We start from the raw sequence: 12,790 nt of genomic DNA, 5'->3' as shown, positions 1-12,790 counted from the left end.
TGAAGTGAACCTACGAGGTGTAAATCTGCTATGCTGTCTGATCCTGGAACATCTCATCTGGCTTTCAGTTTAGAAAATGGTTGACACTTTGCCTCATGACTCCTTTTTCTGTGAAGGTCAATGATATATTTCATTTATCTTAAAAGGTAGTGGTGGCAGTCTTTATTTCAGGAGAGGCAATCTGCCCCTGCTATAATACACAGTGGGAAACCCTGTATAATACTGAAACACAACAGAGCACATGCAACATACTGCAGAGCCCCGGGTCCTTGAGGCTGTGAGCCAACAGCTGTAACCAGTGAACCACTGAACCAGTGCTGTGCCATGACGCAGGATAGAGTCTGTGTTTGACACAGAGTCAGAAGTCCTCTAGTTCATCACACCGACAGGGAGACAGACAGACGGGGAGGTGGGAACCCCGCCGTATGTGCCTCGTTCTGAGTGCATCTCCAAACAAGACCGCACACATTCGAGTACATTGACACACACCCGAAAATCACGGGCAAAAACACCAGACACATGGTGACAACATCTCCAGTGGCCGCCGGGCTTTACTTCATGTGTAATGTGGAGGGATTAAAGGATGAGTGTTGATATTCAGAACACCTCCTGTACGGTGCTTCCACACCCACGAGCACAGAGGAGTTTAGAAACATTCTAAATCCAATATTTCACACTTTAAGCTCTATTCTACATTTGTCTTTGTCACACACACCACTGAGCCAAGTCAAAGTCTATTTAAACAGGAAGCGTTAAGAGCGTTTTACAGCTGAATCAACGAGTCTCTCAACAGAAAATCAAAATCAATCAAAAAGTCATCGGGGTTTGGACTGTTGATTGAAGAAAACAAGTCATTTAAGGTGGAAATTGTAAAGGGTATTTTTTCAATTAACTGAATATTGGAGAAAATTACTCTACGTCTCACTTGATTCACCTCAGTTAACATTGTAAACATGAGTTTATGGTCTCAATCGCTAGTTTCAAGGCTTCTTCAATACAGCATGATGTTCATTTAGTAAATTATGGTCCATTTAGAGTCAAATACTTCAGGGCGTGGCTACCTTGTGATTGACAGGTCGCTGCCACGGCGTTGTCCGGTCTGGGAGTTGTCTGCGTTTTTGTCTTTGACCCTTTTCTTTGTTAATGAAACATTTTGGTCGACTAAAAATGTTTTGTTCAGTGTTCGGTTGTAATTTGCTGCATTGTCTCTTCTGGTACTTTGACTGTTGCAAAAAAAAAATGTCAATGGCTAAAATGTCAAAAATAAAGCCTTTGTCAAAATTGAACAGTAGGTCATGTCTGGAGCCCAGTTGGAGATTGTAGAGTGTCTCAAATAACAAACCTCAATTTCTTATCATCCCACATCTTAATAAAGACATGGCTGGATTTATTTAGAAGAGACCTAAAGGCAAGTTTGAGAGCAAACAAAGTTAAAAGTAAATTTGAGGGTAAAGTTGAGTTGAGACTGTCTTGAAGGGTATTTAATCTGTCAGGGAGACGAGCAATAAAAGGATTAATATGAGAGGGAGGGAGAGCTGAGGTGTGAACTCAAGGCCTCACAGCAGCCACAAGCTAAAGGGAGACGTCACGATGACGACGTCCACTTCTTATCGTCTTTGCTGCTGACACAGGAAAACAAGAAACTGCTCCAGTTTCCAAAAACCTCGTTCTACTTTCCCCAAAAAGAATGATTGAAGAGAAGTGCACCTTTCTCCTCCGCTGAGACCAAGGAACTGACAATATTTGGGTCGAATACAACAAAGGAATTCATCATGAGGTCTATTTATCTATCTATCCTTCCATCCTTCCATCTATCTATCAGTACATCCATCCATCTATCGATCAGTACGTCCATCTTTCCATCTATCAGTACATCCATCCATCTATCCATCCATCCATCCATCTATCTATCAGTACGTCCATCCATCCATCTATCCATCCATCTATCGTTCTATCCATCCATCCATCCATCCATCTATTCTTTGGGGAGCGACCGTGGCTTACTGGGTAGAGAGGGTTGTCTGCCAACCGAAAGGTCACTGGTTCGATCCTCGGCTGCACCGTGTCCTGTGTCGAAGTGTCCCTGAGCAAGACGCTGTACCCCTAACTGCTCCCCGGGTGCCTGTCATTGGCAGCCCACTGCTCCCTATATATACAGGGATGGGTCAAATACAGAGAATAATTTCCCCACTGTGGGACCAATAAAGGAATGTTTCTTCTATCCATCTATCTTTCCATATTGGTTAACAAAGACGTTTTACTAGAACAGGTTTAAACTTCAGAGGCTTCTAACTATTCTTGCCATATCATATATAATGGGCAGCCATTATTACAAAGCATAATGAGGGTCAAATATATTGTACTCAAATTACTCCACACATTCAGTTTACTCCAGAAGAACAAATGATACTATTTGGTGACACCTGGAGTGAGTATAGAGAATTAGAGTGATGCCGGTATACGTCCGGTTCTAGCCAGGTGTGATGTGCTCGTTGAAGCCGTCAAATGTGCTGCCCGGTTCGTACAGGTGGGTCTGTCTGATCTCCACAGAACGTCCTTGGTAGGACGTGGTGCCAGTCAGGTCAAAGGTTCCTCCAGAGACTCCTGGCTTATTATCTAATGTAGCTTAACAACCCGTTTGACTGTTCAGTTCACAAACTGCAATGCACCAACAGTAGGCTGGACTAACTACAAACTCCTGATATGTACATTTTTTTGAAGAATAAAATAAAATATCAATTCTAAATGGCACCTGTATCAACACTGCCACACCTAAAACATCTGCTCTTGTGGGTGTGAACACAGCTGTAGGCATAGACGTGCCGTCATAACGGCACAGGAGCTGGAGCTGTCTCACATCTTCATCTCCGGGTGGTGTGGGGAAACGACTGAGGTGGAGAACAGGTTAGCGATCCGTCATGTTTCGGCTCCATTACATCTGACGGGATCACCGACTGCCTCGTGTCCCCTCCAAAGACTTCAATTATAACCCGACAGGGCCGAGTACAGCTGGAAATATTGCACCGATTCACGTGGAGGCTAATGCGAGGCCACACTCTTGTAACACCCTGACATGAACACCACTAGATGTGATCCACAGATTGTAGTCCTGATTGTCCACTGTATATTTGTGGGAGAGAGACCATTTTGGATGCTCATCAAATCCAGGTACTGGACACAAAATCAACACCGACACAAGATAATGTAAACTTGTAGAACAAGACCACAATCGGCAGCAAAGGTGCACAGTCACACAACCACGTAAGTGCGATACACCCTTGTGTACATTAATCAATATGAATTACCAGACTGCTATCTGGTGACGGGCAATGCGATGGAAATACAAACAAGCAGGCTCTGTTCATTAGATTAACCAGGACAGAAGTCAGAGTGAGAGGCGAGTAAAGGTGCGACCAGACATGTAGATATGTATTCATTGAAAACTGACTGTGTGTGATGGAAAGAGAGTCGTGTCTATCTATGGCCAATGAGGAACAGTAACCGACAAACACAAAGTTTCTTCAGTTATGTGTGTGAATAATGTTACATGAATACCCATATCTAATGTGTTCATCCCACTGCAGTCCTCTCAGGACAAGAGGAGAAACATACAGTAAGTCAAGCACACGCAATTAACTTCCAGTGGTCAGAGTGACAGAAAACGCCCAATGAATTGACGCAGCTCGTCAGCAAACTGGCTCGTTTGCGACTTCCGTTTGTATACCAGGTCTTCCTCCGACACCGACAGCAGCGGCTTGTTACTGGTTCGAATCCCCAGACAGTTTTTTGGAGTGCCCTTTAAAGCAGGCACTTAATCCCTGCTGCTCCCGTGGAGCTGCTCCACTGTGGTTTTAGGATGTGATTATGCATATAAGATTAGATTAAGCTTTAATGATCCGACTGGTACGACTGTGAGATGAGAAGCAGGTCAGTGCTGAAAAGGAAGGAAATATGAGAATCTAAAAAACCTTTGAGATATATTGTTGAGTAAAAGTTCATGTAAAGGAACTACAGTGGATGAATAAAAATGGATATAAATAGTGGATAGTATAGAGATAAAAATGTGATATCAACATTAGATTAATATAATGAGAGCATACAACTTTGAGTAGTATAAACAGAGTATAAAGATTAGAGTAAAATAGAGAGTAAAAAGATTAGAGTCGTATAAAGATTAGAGTAATAAAGAGAGTATAAAGATTAGAGTAGTTTAAAGAGTATAAAGATTAGAGTAATAAAGAGAGTATAAAGATTAGAGTAGTTTAAAGAGTATAAAGATTAGAGTAATAAAGACAGTATAAAGATTAGAGTAGTTTAAAGAGTATAAAGATTAGAGTAATAAAGAGAGTATAAAGATTAGAGTAGTTTAAAGAGTATAAAGATTAGGGTAATAAAGACAGTATAAAGATTAGAGTAGTTTAAAGAGTATAAAGATTAGAGTAATAAAGAGAGTATAAAGATTAGAGTAGTTTAAAGAGTATAAAGATTAGAGTAGTTTAAAGAGTATAAAGATTAGAGGACTATAAAGAGTATTCAAATCAAAGTAATATCGAGAGTACAGAGATTAAGGTAGTATAAAGAGAGAAAATAAATTATAGTAGTACGAAGAAGGACACGTGAGGGAAATATACTATTGTTGAGTAAAAGTTAATGTAAAGGAACGACAGGGGATAAACAAAGCTGTATCTCCTTGCACGTCAAATGCCACAAACTACATGTAAATACACCAATGAGCTCTGTTTGCCAGACATACCCAGCAGCTGATCCTGGAGCTGTGATTGGTCCCAGACTGCCCGTTGTAAAGCTATGAGAGGGCCGGTGGTGACGACACAAAACAATCACAGAGCTGAATACTGAATGCACAGTGCTGCCTGTGCGATGCAAAGCATATTATCACATATTTTTGCTTTTAAAGCAACAAAGCTGCAACTTGAGTTTCAAAGAAAAAGTTAGAACAAGAGAACAAGTTCCATCAGTCTAACAAAGACCCAAACGCTGATGACCCTCCAACACGTCGTCAGTCCGACTGCGTCAGTCCGACTGCGTCATTGAGCACACATGTTTCATTCAGGTGCATCTCCAGTGGTGAACACAAAATTAAATTATTTTTTGTAGGAAAACCAAAAATATGAGACAGACTTTAAAAACATTGTCAGTTGACTTGTGTTTAAACGCTCCATCTGTAATTTCTGAGCATATATGACAGAAACTGATTTCAGCTTCTGTTCTTTGATTGCGAGGGTTTCTACATTTTGTTCACGGACTGTATCTGGAAAAGGAGGAAACAGCTGTGTGCTGTGCTGGACCCTTTAAAGATGGAGCAACACTGACGTCATCCAGAAGCACCCAGGGAGGCTCACAGTGGCCCCTCTGACGGGGTGTGAGGAGCTCCAGTGTGGGTCAGGAGGCTGTGCTGCAGAGAGAGGAGCTGTTGCATCACGACGCTCTCTTCCCGTCTGTGTGAGCGTTAACATGACGTCTGCTCGACTGGTGCCACACAGTCCGATTGCAGACTATTTATTAAGACACACGCACACAGACACACACACAAACACACACAATGCAACTGTGCTCATCATCCCTTCATCGTCAGCCCACACAGCCAAACGCGAATTACGTGGCTTACGGGTGCAAATGTGAATGGTGACATAAATCCAGACACCGAACGCAACACAACATTTAAAAAGCCCTGAGAGCCGCAGGACTTAAGAGGACCACGAGCCAGACTGGCTTGTGCAATCAAGACTAATCCTTCCAGAAATATTTCACACACCTGAACCCTGCAGGGGTGGAAGAAGTACTCTGATCATTGGATCAGGTAAAACTAACAGAAATACTTGGTTACAAGTCCTGAATTCAATATTTTACTTCATCGAGGTACAATTAAAGTACCAAAAGTAAAAAGCAATCCCAATGCAGAACGGCCCATTTCAGTATCACTGGTTTATAACCATTGACAGATTAATGTGCGTATCACTTTAATGTTGCAGCTGGTACATGTGGGGCTCCTTTATCTACTGACGGGTAGCTTACTATGACGATAATATAGCATACTTTAATATTTAGTGTTAATAATCAAAATCTATAAAGTAATAAACTAAATGTATCAGATAAATGGAGTGGAGTATAAAGTGTTAGATCCTGGGGTACTTCTGGCCCGATACGGGGCTACTTACTGACTCAGCTCTCTATTAAAAGATTGTCGAGCTGGTGTTCTGGCGAGGGAACTCGCCTGGCTCCGCTCACTGCCGTTACTCCCGACGTCTACCCTGCTTCCTCCGGTCAGAGCGCGCTCGGCCGAGAGACCAGTCCTGGCCCCGGGCGCTCCCACCAGTCGCGTCGGTTATGGCAGCTTCCCTCTTATGGATCCGTGCTCTTGGTAAATGCCAGGTTAGGTTTTAACGGCTAGGATTACTTCTTTCTAAAACCGTAAGGGATTGTTCAGTGGATTCGGTCTCTAGGATAACCTTACAGAACTCAGTTGTTAGACATACAATGACTTTAACCTTTTACTGCCACGAGGAACTTTTTACTACTTGAGCAAATGAATGCACTTGAGAAATTTACTTTAAATGCAGATTAGATATTTATTGCAGGTCATTTTTTAGTTAGTTTGCAAGGGTTAAGCTACAGCTCACATAAAACGTTACTACACTTGATTCGTTACTTTAATTTTCTTCTTCGATTATACTCATTAGTTTTAGATGCCGAGACGGCTCGGTTGGAGCTGGATGTTCAATGGTGCGATGAAAAGGTTCTTTTGGAGTTGTTAGGAGCGAAGGTCCGGCCGGACCCTCAGTCCTCCTGCTCCTGCAGCAGAGTCCGTTCAACAGTCCTCAAGGCCCAGTACAAAGTCTTTCTAGGGCTGCTGCGTCTTCTCTGTTGTCCAGTTGTTAAGAATCGAGCAGTGGGGAGAGGAAAATCTCCGTCTTTAGATCTTATTGTCCACGAACAGCGGTCTTCTTTCCGTGAACAGAGACGAAGTCCTCAATACATCAGTTGCGATCGTCCGTATCTCCTCATCTGTGCACTTGGACGGCGCCCGTGTCGAAATCCCAGTTTGCTGTTTGCAAGTTACTTCTTTTATAACACTTTTGGGCTGCCTCTCCCGTCTCTCCCCCCTCTTCCTCAACACGGCCTCCCTCAGCCCGTGATTAACATGACATCATTGATTTGGTGCACGTGCTTCGAAAAGTACCTACATTTTGTGTGTGTGTGCATGACGAAATCACCCCAACTTCCCTGTCTGGGTGTTCAACATCTGTTGCACTTCCCCTTTTCCTACACTCACACATTTCTAACACAGATTAGTTATCCTAATCACAGTTACAGTTTTTATAATCAGTTACAGTTGTTAATCACTTTACTTAGTACACATTTGCTTATAAAATGATTATTGATCTCATCCTTCATCATTGTTGTGCTGTGTCTTTTCTTCTCAACCATCATTATTTCCCCATCCCTTGAAGCAAACACCCTGCTTACTTCCTCTTTCTCCGTACTTTCTACACAAAGACTGCACTATACTCAGATACACTTATTATTATTATCAGGTTTACATTTATTAAATCACTCTATGTATTAAACATTTGTTATGTAACGATCATACACTTTATCTTTCGATTACACTTTAACTATTGATTTCTGAGTATATGCTTTATGCTTTTTATATCCTGACCTTCCCCTGATCGTGTATGCATGTTTTCGAGGCAGCTCTCGTGAGCTCAACTCTTCTCGACAAAAGTAACATATTTCCCTCAGAGATTTAGTGAAGTAGAAGTATAACATAAAAGGGTATCAATCGAGTTAAGTACAAGTACTTGAAAGTTGTACGACAGTTACTTTCCTGTGACTTTACCTGGTGGTGGTTTAAGTATCACGGCTGTGCTTAAAAACTGAGCTCGTTTTGTGATGTGTGACTCGTCAGTTTACCAATTTTCTCCTTTTCTTTTCTCATCAGTGATTTCCCTTCCAATCACTCGCCACTCTACTGTACCGGCACACTTCAACAACTGTGCGTCCCCTTCAGTATGTTCCACTGACCTGTACCGCTTCCCCCAGACATATGCCCACTGCTGATTAATGTCACTGCTCTGTGCCCCTTCTAAACGACATGCCACCCAGAGAGAACCACTGAGAGAACAAGAACAAGTGAGCGCCATATTCCATCAGACACTTTTGAAGTCTGATGTCGGATGACGTGTTATCAGTTGGCCAACGTGATTAATTAACTAGAGGCGCACATGCAGCGTGAATGTGAGCGTCTGTCCTTGTGTCAAGCTGGGACTGTTATGGACCTCTGCTCCCCCGCAGTGACGATAAAAAACAAGACCTCGTCCTCCACATGCGTTAACCCTCACAAAGCTGTAACTCCATCAGCTGACCTTGGCCTGCGGGGCCATGAACGCATTTATCTAACGCTCCTTGTTGAGTTGGCAGCAGAGATTCCTGTCCAGTGTGCGGTCGTCCATCGGTTGGTATTGACCTACGGGTTAACAACGAGGCGGGCTGACAGAAGCGGGATTTGCCATTCAGTAAACGCAGACGCGGGGAAACGCAATCAATCACAGCAATGTCACTAGATCAACTGTGGAGAAATGCAGTTTGAGCTCAACACCGACGGGACAATCAACAGCGTGGGACAACTGCTGAGCCACTAACTGAGGCCTCTGTCTGCTTATAAAGGAAGAGAAAAGACTAAAGTCTCAGCAGACACTCGGCATAGAACTGATCCTCATGAAACAAAACGCACAATGATATTGACAATGACTATAATCGTACTTGAAATACTCAATAGCCACTCTTTTCAAAGTTGTTTGATGTTTCACTCATTTGTAGTTTGAGTTAACTGTCGGCATCTTAAAACAAGAGATAAAAACATTAACAACAGTACTAAAAGCAGGGGAGGGCAACTTTAGGCAACCTTATTTTTGGGGTGCGGGGGCGGGGGAGTATTGAAGTGCCCTCTCACCTGAATGCCAAATAAGTTCTAGTTGACTGTCGTCCCCCCCCCATCAAATAAGACCCGCCCTGCCTCTGATTTGCTGGTGCTCGTTTCCTTCTGAGCAGAATTTGTTGAAGTTTCTTTATATAATAATCAGAACATTAACATAGCAGCAAACAACAATTTGCTCACCATCTTGGATTAAAGCCGTCGATGTCTTGTTTCTTTGGCAAACAATGAACGGAAGTCACCATATTTGGAATGTGGAGGAGTGATAGAGATGACATATACGGCTCTGGTAGCGGCAGCGACCTGTCAATCACAGTAAGCCCGCCCTAAAGTATCCCCTGCTTTATGGTCTATTTCACTCTAAATGGACCATCATCTACTAAATCAACATCATGCTGTATTGAAGAAGACTTGAAACTGGAGATTGAGACATAAACTCATGTTTACTGAGGGAATAAATCAAAAGTAGAGTCCTTTTCTCATAGACTTCTACACAACCAGAGGAGTCGCCCCCTGCTGGTCAGGAGAGAGAATGCACGTTTTAAGTCACTTCAGCAGGTTGCCGCCTGGTCCTCATGTGCTTATAGTGCACGTGAGCGTACCCACAGCTAGCTCACAGCCTCTGTTCTGCGCTGCGCTCACAAGGCGGTTTGCGGCATCATCAGGGAAGCGAAGCACCCACCCTCCGGTTCCCCCTCAGGTACAAGCACTGTTAGTTCTGGCCAGCACTGTTGCTGTCGTATGAGCTGTTAGCGCCGTTAGCTGCCAGCAACCGGCTCAGCCTTCACCATGTTAAGAGCCGTTGAGAGGCAATAGAAATGCTCCCAATCACATCTATTGCACGTTACTGATTGGTGGAGGGTTTGTCGGGTAAATCCTTTTTACTTAGATGTGGATGTTTTCACGAGGACAGCAGCCTCCATGTATAGCGCCCTCATATATAACTACAAAGTCATGATTAAAGGAGAAAATAGTTTCTTAATTATTGATATGCAGATTGCCTACATGGATGGAATAAAATGAAAGATCCGCTTGGTATTTACATTTTGAACTTACTGTTAACCTTAATGTTGATATTGCACATTTAACAAGAAAAAAGGCATTCAAAATAAAAAAGGCTGCTGACGCCTACTCTGCATTGACAACACCTGGTGTTCACAGTAGATTTGAGAGAAACGACCAAATGTAACAGAAAGAAGAGAAGTACTGCGCCAGAGGGAAAAAGAACAGCTCCGCTGGCTTCAGCCTATAGTGGCTCCATGATACTGAGACGCTGCTGCTGTCTAATGACTGCATTTCACATTAAAACCACTGTTTGTATTCAGTCCAATCGGCCGCTAACTGGTATCTACAGTTAGACACATAAAGGTCGTTCAAATGCTCACCGAGGAGGTACATTGTCTTACCTGAAGGCTGATTGTTTTGCCGCTCGTCTGTCCGTTTACTCCGTCTCTCTCTCTGTCTACCCGTCGTTCGGAGGCGCGAGCCGTGTTCTGCTGCTGCAGTGTAGAGCCTCGCGCAGCAGGGCAGCCTCTCGAGCTCCCGTGTGTCGCTGCTGCCTGTGTGAGTGAGGACACGGGGATGTACAGTACCAGCACGCGCTCAGGCTGAAGAGGAGGGGGGGGGGGGGACGCTGCAGGCACGAGGCATCCGCGAGGGGCTTCAACTCACCTGTTGCTTACGTCAGCGAGGCGCGCGCTCCCATGTCTCTTACACTCTGGTAATTATAATCAACAAAAACAGCGAAACAAATAATATATACAGAGAGAAATTACATATCTTGGGGACTTTGTAATATTTGCACAAAAACTATAGCCTACTATTTATTAATTTATTCATTTATTTATTCATTTATTTATTTGTTTGTTTATTGGGATTGCCTTATTCTATTTGGGACTAACAGTCATGTACAATACATTAACTTAAGTACTGTACTCAAGCACAATTTTGAGTATTTTCATTTAATGCTACTTTACATTTCTACTCCACTATATTTTTTGGGGAAATATTGTACTTCTTACTCCACAAAACGTATTTGACAGCTTTAGATCATTTTTTACTTTGTAAATTCAGATTATTTAGTACAAAGTATTAACATTCTAATAAATTGTGATGTATTATTGAAGGTTAAGCTATCCGGCATTAAGTAAATTAGCTCTACTTTTACCAGCTGCAACTTTAGGGTGATGTACAAATTGATGCATCGCTAATTGTAATATATCGTATTTATTGAGTACTTTTACTTTTACTTCAAGTACATTTTCCTGCTTAATATTTAATATTATTAATTATTCTAACATTTGTTTTTGCTGGTCAAAACCGAGATGATACATTACTCTGAAGGACTGCATGGTAAAACAAATCAGAAAACATGGTTACCAACAACCTCTTGAAAGCCTCTTTTTAGTTCAAATATTTATATTTTAAAAAAGAGGGATATTATATATGTACCTGCGAAGTTAATCGACAGTAAATGAGTTAAAAACATCTCCATCAGTAAAATATTAATGCAGCAGTAACATTAATCCAGAAACAACCTCTGGCAGCAGACTGAGAGAGGCTGTGTGAATGTCAAGCGCTGTCGGGAAATGAACAACTCGCTCTGTTAAATTCCCCTGCATGAATAAAAAGGTTAAAAGAGGGACAGACAGCAAGTTATCAAGTATTCCTCAAGAGGTACAAATGTCAAACTCTTTTGGTTTGAGGTCGCCGATCTGCAACACACACACACACACACACAAACACACGCACTGAGTCACTGAGGCCTCCTCTCTCTGATACTCTTACGCAGTGTTGCCATGGCGACTCGGTGCACTTTTAATCATAATACTTTAAATCTGGTCAATAAGGCATGGGTCGCCACGGAAACATACGGCAACCTGTACCCCACACACACACACACACACACACACACACACACACAAACACACACACACACACACAAGTAACAGCTTTATTGCACTGCATGAGTGATGACAGCCAGTAAAAAGACATCTGTTGTTCACTGAGCAAACAATAAGATATGACGGTCACACTTACACAAACACACACCCACGCACGCACACACACACACACACACACACAAACACATTTCTTTGGGTGAAATGCAGCTCTGTTGTGACTCAGGCACATTTTAACATTTGGTTTGCATCTAATGTTCAGTTAGAACTCACACAAAACCAAACTAAATGAGAAATGAGAAGCTGCCATGGTACAAAGATAAACTACCAAAGATACACCAGAAAAATGAGTTAAATATTCATCCTGAACACGAGAATGCTGGATTCACCCCATGTCTGCCATGTTGTTCATTCTTTAGTGAAGAAAAAAAGAAAACGTATGTTTTACTCTTCTTCTGAAAAAACATAAACGAAGGTGTCACTGCACTGCAGCCATCTGATCTACTCTGAACCAGCATGAGAGTCCACAGTGGTGAAATGTAACTCAATACATTGAGTCAAGTACTTCTGTACAATGTTGAATGTCCTGTACTTTATACATCGTGTACTACTGCGCTACATATCAGGCAAATATTGATACATTTACTCCACTACACTTGTTAGATACCTTTAGTTACTTTACAGATTCAGAGTAATAAAAATAAATATGATCAACAAATAAATGATGATGTAGACTTTATTGATCCTTTGCTACCCAGCAGTATATAAAGTAAAAAACTGCAACATTAAAGCAATGTACATATTGATGCATTAATAATTATTATTCAATAATGTCTTTTTTATTCTGAAATGGGCCCTTCTGTATAACGTGTGCTTTTACATACAGTACTCAAAGTATATTTTGATGTTAGTACTTTTGTACTTAGACTGAAGTAAA

At 42.1% G+C, this 12,790-nt stretch overlaps 1 protein-coding gene across 1 annotated transcript in view; it reads right to left on the bottom strand.

Annotated features, from left to right (window-relative positions):
* Positions 1-10,450, bottom strand: part of gdpd4a (glycerophosphodiester phosphodiesterase domain containing 4a) — a 38,204-nt gene extending 27,754 nt beyond the window's left edge. The window contains exon 1 of the mRNA XM_079271420.1: positions 10,360-10,450. The gene's annotated coding sequence lies outside the window, so the exon portion shown is untranslated. The remainder of the gene's footprint in view (positions 1-10,359) is intronic.
* Between the last annotated feature and the right edge of the window lie 2,340 nt (positions 10,451-12,790).

The sequence above is a fragment of the Melanostigma gelatinosum genome, assembly GCF_949748355.1.
Source record: "Melanostigma gelatinosum genome assembly, chromosome: 7".
Lineage (NCBI taxonomy): Eukaryota > Metazoa > Chordata > Actinopteri > Perciformes > Zoarcidae > Melanostigma > Melanostigma gelatinosum.
This window is presented reverse-complemented; position numbering and strand designations above follow the sequence as displayed.